The sequence below is a fragment of the Pipistrellus kuhlii genome, unplaced genomic scaffold, assembly GCF_014108245.1.
Source record: "Pipistrellus kuhlii isolate mPipKuh1 unplaced genomic scaffold, mPipKuh1.p scaffold_m20_p_1, whole genome shotgun sequence".
NCBI classification, from domain to species: Eukaryota; Metazoa; Chordata; class Mammalia; order Chiroptera; family Vespertilionidae; genus Pipistrellus; species Pipistrellus kuhlii.
Window position 1 is genome coordinate 194,399,021 of NW_023425404.1, and position 13,842 is coordinate 194,412,862.

The following is a 13,842-nucleotide window of genomic DNA, read 5'->3' on the forward strand; positions in this document are numbered from 1 at the left end:
TCTAGAAGAACATAATTCATGTTGGATTAGAGCCCACCCGAATGACCTCATCTTAACTAATTACATCTGAAAAGACCTTATACCCAAGTAAGATCTCATTTGGAGTGACGGAGGGCTAGGACTTTAACATATGGATTTTGGGGTGGGGAAAGTAATTCAACGTGGAACAGCCATTGTGCGAATAGAAATGAAAGAATGTACATGAAAGAATGTACATGAAATGCCTAGTCCATTTGCTCCTGGTTGATAGTCTTTGCCAGTGGGGCTTCATCCCTGTTTGTCAATGATGCTTTGGCATTGGAGGGAGAGTTATAATGTGGAATTAATCTCTTTGTGGCTCTGTACAGAAACCTTATCACAAGGATGAGAAGCAGTGTTTGTTGTCATTAATTATTGCTTTCTCACGGTTCCCTTGGACTTTTCCCTTAGTTTGTGAACATTTGGAGGAAGTCCAGCCCTTCACGCCAACCAACATGTCTTGTCCGGCCACCTGCTTTGGAGACAAATCTTTTCTTCCAGATGACTCCCAGGGGTTCTGTACCAGATGTGTGAAGTGTTCCAGGCTTATCTTTTCATCATTTATATTAAAACTAGAGGTCCAGCCCATGACATTTGTATACTTGGGGGAGGAGGGTGTCCCTCAGCCCAGCCTGCACCTTTTTGCAGTCCAGGAGCCCTTGGGGAATGTCCGACTGGTGGCTTAGGCCTGTGGGGAGTGGGCCTAAGCCATCAGTTGGACATCCCTAGCGCTGTAGTGGAGGAAGGAGAGGCCTCTGCCACTGCCTCTGTGCTTGCCAGCCATGAGCCTGGCTTCTGGCTGAGCAGAGCTCCCTCTGTGGGAGCACACTGACCACCAGGGCACAGCTCCTGCATTGAGCATCTATCCCATGGTGGTCAGTATGCATCATAGTGACTGGTAGTTCCAACTTTTGGTTGATTTGCTTATTAACCTTTTATTATATAGGATAAAACACAACTTAGCAAAATTTTTCTCCTAATATATTCTTTAGAAAGAGTATATTAGTGTTTCATTAGAAAGAGCAGTCTGTTTCCCAAATCTATTAATAGATATGAATATCTGTAAATAGTTAACAAAAAATAACCTTTTATTGGACAAATTTTCCCATGTAGGTATGCCAATATGCTGTTATTTGTACAGTAACCCAGGAAGATCAATATTATCATTTCTCTTTTATAGATGAGGAAACTGAGACTTAGATTAAATCTACCATTGGAGGTTACTAGTTGGGAAATGGCTAAAGCAGACCTCAGATTCAGTAGTTTGCTCAGTCTGTGCTGGTTCCATAGGTCAATAGGAAAAAGGATGGTGGGAAAGAAGGCCTCCTTCTTTCCTGGGATGGCACTCTCTGCCACTGTCATCAAGCATCCTTGAACCTCAATGTCCTCATCATATAAATGGAGACCATAATACCATTTACATGGGGGGAGAGGGGGATTTATAAGGATTAGATGTGAAAACCTATGATGCAGGATTTAGCTGGTGCTGGAGACTCAGATGATTTGTTAAAGAAATAAGACAGTGAGCAAATGAATAAATGGGTGAGAAGATGCATCAAAATGTGAGGACTAAACCCAAGTTATAATAAAATATCAGGAAATAGGATTGAGCAGAGCTACTAGAATTGTATTACAGAGCTATAAAAGGAAGAATCAATTCCAGAAGAGACCAATTCCAATTTGGAAGCATCTATTGATCATTCCTTTGGGTGAGGCCATGTGCTCAACATCATGCATGGAGTGTTACTTACTCCTCACAGGGACCCAGGAAGTAAACATTATATCCACCATCAATTTACAGATGGGAAACAGAGAAGTTAAGCAGTTTGCCTAAGGTTACCCACCTTTCACAGGTCACAGAGCCAGACTATGACCCTGGGCAGGCTGACCCTAGAGATGGCTCTCAGGTACAACATTTGCAGCCTCCCTCACGGAAAGTTCCATACAGCTGACAACAAGAGACAAGGCTTAGGATCTTAGGTTGCTTCCTATTCAACAAGATGCTTCAACTCAGGCCTCCAAATTTCTGCTGTGTAAATTGGAGTTTACTATGTACTTCATTGGGCTGCAGTGAGGATTTAAATGAGTTCATTCCTATTAAACACTTAGAATAGTCCCTGTAGCATAGTAAGTTATTAATAAAAGTTAATGGTCATACGGTGATTGGGACTATTGTGCTATTTGACAGGATCAAAGTCATAGTGTGACTTCAGGAAAAGGCATCCAGACTAAGGCTCAGGATCTCTAAAAATAGTACATTTTAGCACCAGGACAGCTGGCTGGACTCAGTCTTAGAAATTATTAACCTGAAAATGAATCTTCCATCAAGAGACAGGCCTGGTTGGTTTTGCTCAGTGGTTGAGCATAGACCTACGAACCAGGAGATCACAGTTTGATTCTGGTCAGGGCACATACTCAGGTTTTGGCCTTTATCCCTAATGTGGGGCGTGCACGAGTCAGCCTATTGATGATTCTCTCTCATTATTGATGTTTCCATCTCTCCCTCTCCCTTCCTCTCTGATAAAAATATATTTATAAAGAGACAGAACTTGAGACTTTCCTGGTAAACCATTAAGCTCTCCTGTAGAAACATACTTCTAGTGCTCTACAGGGTTTTAGATTGACTGATTCTCGGTAAAAAATATCTCTGATAATTTTGCAATCATAAACATGCATTACTATTAACTACATACTAAGAACTGTTCTAATCACCTTTCATGTATTATCTTATTTATTTCTGAAAGCAAATCTATGAAATAATATTCTTACATTCTTCATCATATGGATCAAGCTAAGGCACAGAAGACTTAACGTGCCAAAGGCACTTAGTTGGTAAAAGGGAGAGCTAGGATTTGACCCCTAGATATACAACCCAAGACCTCATTGATGTAACCACTCTGATTAATCACTCCTGTAGCACTAAGATTCATATTTGGCTAAATGAAAATAGCAAAACATGTTTCATTTTATAAAATAAAATTTAATTCTACTTTCTATGCTTGGATAATTCAAGTTTATAATATCACTGGACTGGACAGGCTGCCCCAACGTATCTGGTATTAAATTGAAAAAAAATCACAATTTATGGTGGTCTCTCTGTTGTAGGCAGAATAAGGGCTCCTCCAAAGATAATCTATGTCCTAATACCAAGAGTCTGTGAATATCTTACTTTATATGGCAAAAGGGACTTTGCAAATGGGATTAAGTTAAAGATCTTGAGATGGGGAGATAATTCTGAATTATATGGGTGTCCTCAGTGTAATCATGGGATTATGATAAGGGCAGGGGGTTATTCTAGGACAGAAACAGAGGGAAGGAGAGTAAGAGAGTAAGAGAGAGAGGGGAAGGAGGGAGTTTGGGATAGAAGACACTAGCTTTGAGGATGAAAGAGGGGTCCTTGGTCAGACATGTTGCCTTCTTAAGAACTGGAAAAGGCAAGGAAACAGTCTTCCCTGGAACCTTGGAAAGAAGGCAGTCCTGGTGATCCATTTGACTTCAGAACTATATGTAAAAAAGAAAAAAAAATGTTGCTTTAAACTCCTACATTTTTGGTAATTTGTTACAGCAGCAAAAGGAAACTAATATACTACCATATGACACTCCCAGTGGGTTTTGTGCTAACCATATGGATTCTCCTTCTTACCCTCCATGCCCATGTTTTGTTTTGTTCTTTTTCTCTTGCATAAAGATAAAGGAGAATTACCTAGAGATTTCACTCCTAGGCATATGGGGAAAAGACATGAAAATCTATGTCTACACACAAAATTGCCCACAAATATTTATAACTTTATTTATAACAATCAAGATGTGGTAACAACCTAACCGTACATCCATTGATGAGTGGATACATAAAATGCTTTATATTCATATAACATGATATTATCCAGCCATAAAATGTAATAAGATACTGGTAAATGCTAAAACATGGATGAATCTTGGAAGGATTTTCCTAAGGGAAGGAAGCCAGCCATATAAGCCCACATTGGATGCTTCCACTTATGTGAAATGTCTAGAATAGACAAATCTGTGGAGACAAATTTGTGTTTTCCAGGGGGTGGTGGTAGGGAGTGGGAGGCGGAGGTTGACTGCTAAAGGTGTGACACAAGGGTTCTATCTATGTCAGTGGTTGCACAAATCAGAGAATATACAAAAAAAAAATCAATGAATTGTACATGTTAAAAGGGCAAATTTTATAGTGGAGGAATAACATCTCAATAAAAATGCTAAGAAAAAAGATAAGGGAGAAAGTATTTATATCCTAAGCCATAGGTACTCCCATGTGTTATTTTATTGGTGTATTCAATAGGGTTCTTTACAGAAACAGAACCAATATATATTAAATATATTTGGTGATATATAATGTATAATATACAACAGAAAACATACCATATGTATATATAATTTAATTAAATATACTGTGTAATTCCATATCATTAATTTAATATAATATATACACAGTTTAAGCAGGTGACTTCCTGAACAAATAACCTGGAAGGCCCCATGCTGAGTGAAGGGAAAAACCTACATTATAGAATTACTATTCTTGGTAGTTCTGACACAAGCTTCACAATTAAGTGCCAATTTTCAGTGTGAAAAGATGATGCCTTGTTCAAATTAGCAACCCCCAGCTAGGTCTAGTGCACATGAAAATCATGCAATCTAAGGTTCTAATCACCGGAGGGAACACAATATTTTTTCTGGCCCCAGGTTGCCTTCCCTCACACCTTTTACAATGTGTGGCATTTTAATCAATGTCAACCTGCTGCTTTGGAAATGGAGGCGTGGAAGTGCCTGATACCTTATTTCTTTCCTAGGTCCTGGCAGTATTTGACTCTGCAGGAAGATCTATGCTCCTTTCCTCACTGCATGGCTGAGCAGTAAATTATGCACTCATGAATGTCCATGAAAACTGAGCCTGTACCCGATGCATGCATATCCAAAAAAAAGAAGGAAGGCGATACTGCCACTTAAAACCAAAAGGCTTGGCCAGACTCCACAGGGATATGAAATGGGTTGTGGAAGGAATAGAGGACTGACTATGTTCGAGTGCTCTGACAGTAAAAACAGGGTTCAAGGGTGAGAAAGGGAGAGCAGAAGAGAGGGCCCTGGAGCAGCAGAAAATCTGGGCAGTGTTGGAATGCCGGACTTGTTGTGAGCCTTCTTGTCAACTAACTCACTGTTGGTTTTGCTTTTGGATCATCTGCTCATGGACCCATGTGTTGGAGCTCACCTTTCCTCAGAAGTGGGAAGTGACCCTCTGGTTGCTTGATTGGGTGCCCTTCCCCACTCCTCCCAGGACCAGGCCTGATGAGTGAGAGCACTGCTTCTACTCCAAATGTGTCCTTCCCTTTGCTGTGAAACAAATTGCCCTCCAACTCAGTAGCAAACAACAATATATCTAGCTCGTCAACACGAATCAGATCACCTAGGAAGAGCTTGGCAGGCTAGGCTGCGCTCACTCACATGTCTGCAGCTGGGCTAGGCTTGCTCTGTCTGTAGGTCGGCTCTGTTCCTTACTCTTTTCTGGGGCCAGTGGGCTAGCCTGGGCATACGTCTTTTGCATGGCTAGAATAGAAGGCAAGAGAAGCCCAACAATTCAAATGCTTTTTGAGTCAGCTTGTATTATACTCACCAACATAACGTTGCCCCAAAGCAAGGTCATGTTGGGGCATGATGATGTTACAGAGCATGAATCTGGGGTGAACATGAACATGATGATGTTACAGAGCATGAATCTGGGGTGGAGAGACTTGGGATCCCTATGCTACCTATGAAAAAAGATTGTTTACTCCTACCTACCCTCTGCCCAATCTCCAAAAAGCCTTAGTAATTATGATTCTTAGAAATATAGCAATGTTTCCTGGCTGGTGTTACTCAATGGTTGAGCATCAACCCATGAAACAGGAGTTCACGGTTTGATTCCTGGTCAGGGCACATGCCCAGGTTGTGGGCTTCAGCCCTCGTAGGTGATGTGATGTGCAGGAGGCAGCCAGTGGGTGATTCTCTCTCATCACTGATATTTCTAACTCCCTTTCCCTTCTTCTCTCTGAAATCAATAAAGACATTTAAAAAAAAAACTTTAATAAAACACAGCAATGTAACTACAGTGATATTAACTCTTAGGATTTGAAAATTCTCAGAATAATCATAGGCCACTCATCACACAGCAAAGTACAGAACATTACATTGAAAGGGGACCTGAGCACAGACTGGTTTCCATATGTTGGTGTTAGAGGTGGAGAAACTGAACAAAGTAGTGAAGGTGAATGAGAGAGCTGGGATTAGCATGGGAGTCTCAGTCCATTGTACTTCCCACTTTTCTTTGAACTGCATGCAGCTCTGTAATGGCAGAAAGAAATGAAGACCTCACTTTACAGATTAGCTAAGGGACAGAGTTACATCCTTGGGGTCAGAGAGCAACTCAGGCCTCTGGACTTTGTGGAACCAGTGGGACCTTCCAAGCTCTCCCTCTCACCTGAGGGCACTCAGCTCATTTCGAAAGAGGAAGAAGGGACTGTGGCTTGGAAGCCACAATGCCTTGAAGCCAAGGTGTGAAACAGAGTTTCCAAATCAGATATGATCCTGTAATGTGATCTGGCTGGGAGGAAAGTGACTCTGCTGGGGCTGGCCTGTGTGGAGTCGGGCTTCAGGAAGGGGAATAATCCCTTTATACAACACTGGTGGGACTGCACCTGGGAGCCAGGCCCCTGCTCCAAAGCTCAGTACCCAGGCCAGGTGCATGGGGGAGAAGGAAGCCCTCTGATTCATTCCTGGCTGGAGGAAATGGCCTGGGGGAGAGATTAAAGAACTTAATGGCCTTGCCTCCTCCCCCAGCAGCGGACCCCTGACAGCTGGGAGGCCCCCTGGTGGCCCTCTGTACTTTGGCCTTTGGGTCTTTGAATTAGGAGGCCCTTAAATATCTGGCTTTTTTCATTTCAGTTGCATCTCTTGTCTTCTGTCCCCTCCTCTTTGAGTCTTTCCCCTCTCTGGCCTTTTAGCTCCTCAGATTTTCCAAAGTCTTTCCTACCTTTGGGCTTCTGTACCTCTACCTCCTTCTGCCTGACTGCGGCTTCCTGCCACCACAGTTCTGTATCAGCCACAATGTCACTTTGTCATTGAGCATTCTTTTAGTACTCTGGCAGCTTGAAGGCCTCCTGTTACCTATTGTCCTGACTCCCGTGTATCTTTTTGCTCTTTTCATCTCAGCTCATGTGGCTTGCCTAATGTGTCTCTGTGGTACCAGAAGCTGTGTGTATCTTGTCCCTGGCACATTGCAGGGGTCAGTAAAACTCTGCCAAGGTAATGAAGAGCACCCAGCAATTGTGCATGGTGGCAGTGTGGCAGGTCTGTGTGCCTCTGCTTGTCCTATGCCATCTGTTTCTTTAAAAAAAAAAATATATATATATATATATATATATATATTGATTTCAGAGAGGAATGGAGAGAGAGAAAGAGTGAAAGAGAGAGAGAGAGAAAGAGAGAGAGAGAGATCAATGATGAGAGAGAATCTTTGATCTGCTGCCTCCTGCACACCCCATACTGGGGATCAAGCCTGCAACCCAGGCATATGCCCTAAGTGGGAATGGAATCATGACCTCCTGGTTTATAGGTCAATACTCAACCACTGGGCCACACTGGCTGGCAATGCTCTGCTTCTTTTCTTGACCTGTCCAGAGGCAGCAAGAAGACACTGGACAAGGGTACAGAAATTGTGATGGCTCTCCTGACTATCAGCTATGAGAATGGAGGGAAATCCCCGCCCCTCTCTGAGCCTTGGTCTCGTGTTCTATAACGTATGGGTACTGATGCCTCTCTTGCAGGGATGTTGCGAGGATTAAATGCAAAATCCCTTCATAACCATCGTATATTCACAAATATAAGCTCAGCCTCACCTTTAGTCTAACCTTTGTTCCTTACCAGTCCCACCATAATTTCCTTGAATATTCCTTTCCTATTTAAAGATATGGAATATCTTATCTGTCTCACAGCCAGAGCTATGGTGTTTGGGAAAGGGTGTGGGGCCAATGGAAGATGGTAGTGAGGATGTACATGGTCCCCATTGGCAAAAGTTATCATACTATTTCCACCCAGCTCCATGTGACCCCCTCTATCATTGGACTGACATGACCACATGGTAAAGAGATCCCCATGTGTTCATAGATGTGGAATGGGTGAATGCACTTAAACTTGAATCTCATCAATAGGGAATACGAAGGCTGAGGAGGGTTCAGAGTCCTTGGGTTTCATCACTTTTGCAGCTGCTGGTTATCATATGCAGGTGACCACCCCCTGCATAGCAGTGCCTTGCACATAGTAACTGCCATCTACATTTAGCAAGAGAAAAGAATAATTGCCATTGAAAACAAAAACTGATTCTGCCTCATTTTGCCCTCTCAGGGAATGCTAATATTAATTCCAGCTCAGGACTGTGACTATTTTACTTAGGAAGACACATTGACGGGTGGGTCAGGTTGAGAGACAGACCTGTGGACTTGCTCTGTATCCAGGGACATGGCTAAGAGCATGGACCCGTGTCACATGTGACTGACTGGGTGGAAGGTGAGTACCACATGGGACTGAATGCTGGCACCATCCCTGAGTAGCACAGTGCTTCAGTTCCTCAGTCTGTACTGTTCTTCTCTGTGCTATGCAGGTGGGTGAGGGGGCATGCCTACCTTGGTAGGTTCTGGAGGATCACTCAGTGGTTGGACACTGGATACAAGTCCTTTTTCTTGTAATTGCAATTAATCTTCATTATTTACAGATTCCATAATGTCAATTCATCCTGCATGCTAAACTTTACTATAACATCCAAAACAGTACTCATGGTGCCTTCCCAATCATTGGTGAGAATATACTGAGTGGTGAAAAATTGAAGTCACCATGCGTGTTTCCATCTGGGGTGAGATAAAGCAGGGCTCTGCCTTCTTGTCTCAGCTTCTGACTATAAACAAGGGTTATTTTTATGGTTTATTTAGTTTGCATTTTTGTGCCTTTTGTTTGTGCTGTTTTAGCTGCTCAGCAGCCCCAACCAAGCATAGTGCTGATGTGTTGTCTAGATTTTCTAAAGAAATTGCTGTGGTTTATAGAGAAAATGCATGAATTAGGTATGCTTCATTCAGGCCTCAGTTATAATTACAGTGCTGTTGGCTATGAGTTTACTGCTAGTAAATCAACACTATATGTTAAAGAAGGTGTCTTTAAACAGACACACAAATAAAACTTGGTTATGTAGTGATTGGCTGATAAAAATATGTGATCAGAGGCTCAGAGGAACTTAACCTTGTTATTTCCCCTAGGAGCAATATCTCAGTATTGTGGTAACTTTATAAATATAGCTAATGCAAATAATGTGAATCTAGTTTGACATTCATTCTTTCAAGAAGGAAATTGTGTGATTGGGGTTTTGAAGAACCAGGAAGATGTGAGTGATTTCTCGCTGTTTCTTTCTCTCATCTCTTCTCTCTCAACAGAGATAGACATAGATCCCAAAATCTGATGGGAGGCCACAAAACCCCACCAAAATTTTGCAGACTATAAAAACTCTCTTTGCCTGGCTAGGAAAGGCTCAGATCTGAAGGAAGGTATCTTTACCTTGGTGAGACAGAGATTGGGGAATTCTGACCAGCATTGGTTTCTTTCAGCTCCATATATCTACACTAGTAAAAGAGAAAAATGTTAATTGACCATACCTTTGCTACACCCACAGCCAATCAGAGTGAGTATGCTAATTAACCCAACAAAGATGGTGGTTAATTTGAATACATTGAGGGAGGAAGGAGTGAAGACTGAAGACAGCATAGAAGAAAGAGAGAGGAAAAGTGGAAAGCAAGGTGGCTGCCAGAGGAAAAGTGTGGGCAGGGCATGGTGGGGCAGGGCAGGCGGGGCAAGGTGGGTGGTAGTGGCAGCAGCAGTGGCCTGTGTGTTCATGATGGCCACTTGCAGGAATCTTCCTGTAATGGGCCACCAATATCTATACTGGAGACCTGATGCACAAAAATTTGTGCAAGAGTAGGCTTTCCTTCCACCTGGGACCCAGGCTGGCTTCCCTCCAGCCCTGGCTTCATCAGGAAGGACTCCGGGAAGATGTCTGATCTAATTAGCATATTTACCCTTTTATTATTATAGATATATAAATAATATATTTTTATTAAATTTAGAGAATAAGGGAAAGGAATAGAGACATAGAAACATCAATGATGAGAGATATCCATAGATCTGCTGCCTCCTGCATGCCTTACACTGAGGATCCAGCCCACAACCTGGGCATATGTCCTGATCAGAATTGAACTATGACCTCCTGGTTCATAGGTCAATGCTCAACCACTGAGCCATGCCAGCCAGGCAATCAACACTCTATATTAAATAAGGTGTCTCGAGGAGAAATGGGCTGATGCACCAAGCCGATTTGTGGTTTGGCAGACCTGATGTTCTGCTGTTTCTCTGCTATTCATGTGTGTGGATCCACACTCAGGATGTCTTAAAGAATTGGGGGAAATGAAAGTGGGTTTTGCTTGCATACTTGAACCTGGCTTTGGCATCTAGGAGTAAAATGATTGTATTCATGCTAATAATTCATCACTTCCAATGGGATGACCTAAGGAAAACACTGACTTTATGTTCCTTCTGTATCCCTTCACTTACACTAAGGAACAGAACTCTTTCTTGTTTCTGCTCAACATCACAATGTAGAGTTGTTTTTTTAAGACATTGGGAAACCTCTAGCAATTTCTGTCTAGGGACTATACTATCTGATACAGACTCTAGAGTGCCATATGACTCTTTCAAAGAAAGAATGACCCAAGAAACTAAAAGGGTTTGGGCATGTCCATACTGGGCCTTCTTATCATATTAGAGCTGTTTGGTTGCATATGCTACTTTATGCAATGCAAATGATTACGATTTTTGGATTTGAGGCCAGCAACAGAAATCTAAATGTTAAGCTCCTATATTAATCTTAGTTCACAGTTCCCTTCTATCTGTCCACTTCTCTTCCCCATCTGTGCCCATCCCAACCTGTACTTCATTTATTCATTCATTTACTCTCACATAGAAGGAGCTCTAAACTGCTAGATGCTAGGGACCAAGTCCAACCTTATAAAGACAGTTTGATTCAGTCCACTTGTTTTCTCTTGGATCTACTAAAAGTTTTCTCTACATCTCCATCCATTCTGCATTCTTTCCTTTTTTATTTCATTGAATAACTATCCATCAAGTGTATGTAATGGGACCAGAGAGCAGTGGATTAGAGAATTTCAAGTCAATAATGACAGTTTCTGCTTTTAAGTAATTCATAGTTTAATGGGTTTGCATCTTTTTCCTTCAGAAGACATTTAAGTCTTTGTACTTTAATCTTCTTAAGTCTTCCTCTTCATGTGTGAGCATCCCCTAACTTTCTGTCATTATCTTTCATCTCATTTCCTTTGCTTTTTGTCTAAGCAATTTAATTCCTCTTCCATGGCTTGCTTTATCAGCTCTTGAATCACCACCAAATGCAACCCTTTAATCCTGACCTCTCTGTCTCTGCCAAGGTTGGGCCCTGTATTTCCATCCCTCTGCTATGCAGTTTTCCTTGGTTAAGACCAACAAATGACCGCATGCTGCTCTGCTTAGGAAGAGGGGCTTAGGAAGGAGCCTATTAATTGGATGATAAACAAGTTCATGACATATGTCTTAAGGAATCTTAGGAAACTTACTAATCAAAGAGGTCTGGAGTTTTTGAATGCAATATTTCATTAATGTAAGCACTTGAGAAGACACTGGATTAAAATAAGATTTTTTTTTTTTGACAAACCATACACTTGCCCCTGTTTGAGAACAAACAAAAACTTTGAACAGAAAATCCCCTCCAAAATAAAAATGCAAATTTCAAAGTGAGTACACTAAAGCCCCCCATTGTGTATCAAGTGTATTTCTATAATCCTGCTATCAGAGAGCTTACAGTAAATGCTCATGTTTGATCTGAAGATTTCAAATAAATGACTCAACAAGTTTAAACTGAAATCTTGATCCATCCCATCCTCATACACACCTGTTCTTTCTCCTTTTTTTTCACAGTCTTGGTTGATGGCACCATAAAAGTAAAATATGCACATTCCTTGAAAAATTGGATGTCAGTATTAAGTAAAAAAATGAAGATTTCCTTATTCTCCATTCTTATCCTCCTCCACTCTTTAATAGAATTATTTATTTTTATTTCTTCTAATTGTTATTAAAATAATAAACAATTTATTATTACACTAGAGGCCTGGTACATGAATTCATGCACCAGTTGGGTCCCTCGGCCTGGCCTCAGGGTTTAGGCCAAAACTGCCTTTCTAACATCCCCCAATGGATCCTGGATTGCAAGAAGGTGCAGGACAGGTCAACGGACCCCACTGATGTATGATTAGGGCCAGGGAGGGACATGGAAGGTTGGCCAGCTGGAGTGGGACCATGGGAGGGCTCAAAGGCATATCCAGCCCATCTCCCTTAGTCCGGACTGGCCAGACCCTAGCAGTAAGCTAACCTACAAGTTGGAGGATTTCCTCCCTGGTGGTCAGTACACATCATAGCAAGTGATTGAGCTACCTTAGTATATCAATAGCATATTATGCTTTGATTGGTTGAATGACCAACTGGTTGACCAGACACTTAGCATATTAGGCTTTTATTATACAGGCCTAGAGGCCTGATGCAAAAAATTCATGCCAGGGGCTTGGCCCTGGCAGCCTCAGCTGCTTTGGCTGGCCCTCCCTGCCCCAGCTGACCCTTTTAGCCCTGGCTTTGTCTGGAATGTCTTCCTGACCAGGAATTAACCACTGAGCAAGACCAGCTGGGCCATAATAAAGATTATTTTCATCCCAGAAGACTACATGAACATATATATTCTTAGTCTTTTTATGTCTAAAATTTCTTTATTTTTTTCCTCACACTTTGTGTTGTGACTAGATAAGGAATTCTGGGTTTAAACTACCATTTCTTGCTTAAAACTTTATGGTCACAGCTCTGCTGTTTTGTAGCATTTTTTTAATATTTTATTTTCTGTCATATTCTTTTAAAAATATATTTTATTGATTTTTTTTTTTTATAGAGAGGAAGAAAAAAGGAGAGAGAGTAAGAAACATCAATGAAAGAGAATCAGCTACCTCCTGCATATCCTCTACTGGGGATGTGCCTGCAACCAACGTACATGCCCTTGACCAGAATCAAACCTGGGACCTTTCAGTCCACAGGCTGATGCTCTATCCACTGAGCCAAACCAGTTAGGGCTTCTATAATATTCTTTCTTCTCTTGTAGAATTCTTTTGGATGGAGGATGGCACTTCTGGGTTTATCCTTTAAGATTTCAATTTTATCTTACATTATTTTTTGTGTTCTGGGGTATTTTCCTCAGACAATACTATTATTATTATTTTTTTTAAAGTTCCCAGTCATTGTATTTTTAATTCCATGAATGCTTCCCTGTTTTCTGGTTAACCACTTTATATCAACCTATGGTTATCTTGTTGATGTAATATTTTCTCAAAAAATCTTTGAGAATCTTTATTAGAATCATTTTGAAAGTTCTCATATTTTGTGGATTATCTCTGTTTATCCCATTATTTTTTATTCATTTTGATTTTTTCTATTTTGTGCTCTCTTTCTCCCACACATGTTTGAACACTCTTAGTTATTTAAACTAAGTATCTAAAAATAATTTTTTTTATAGTTTAAGTTTGTTTCTCTGGTTTATCAAATGCCTCTCATATATAGGGTATCCCCCCAAAATGTATACATACTTTAACAGCTGATAGTTCAATTTAAAAACTGAAATCTTTTTAATAAGCATTGTCTTTATAATTA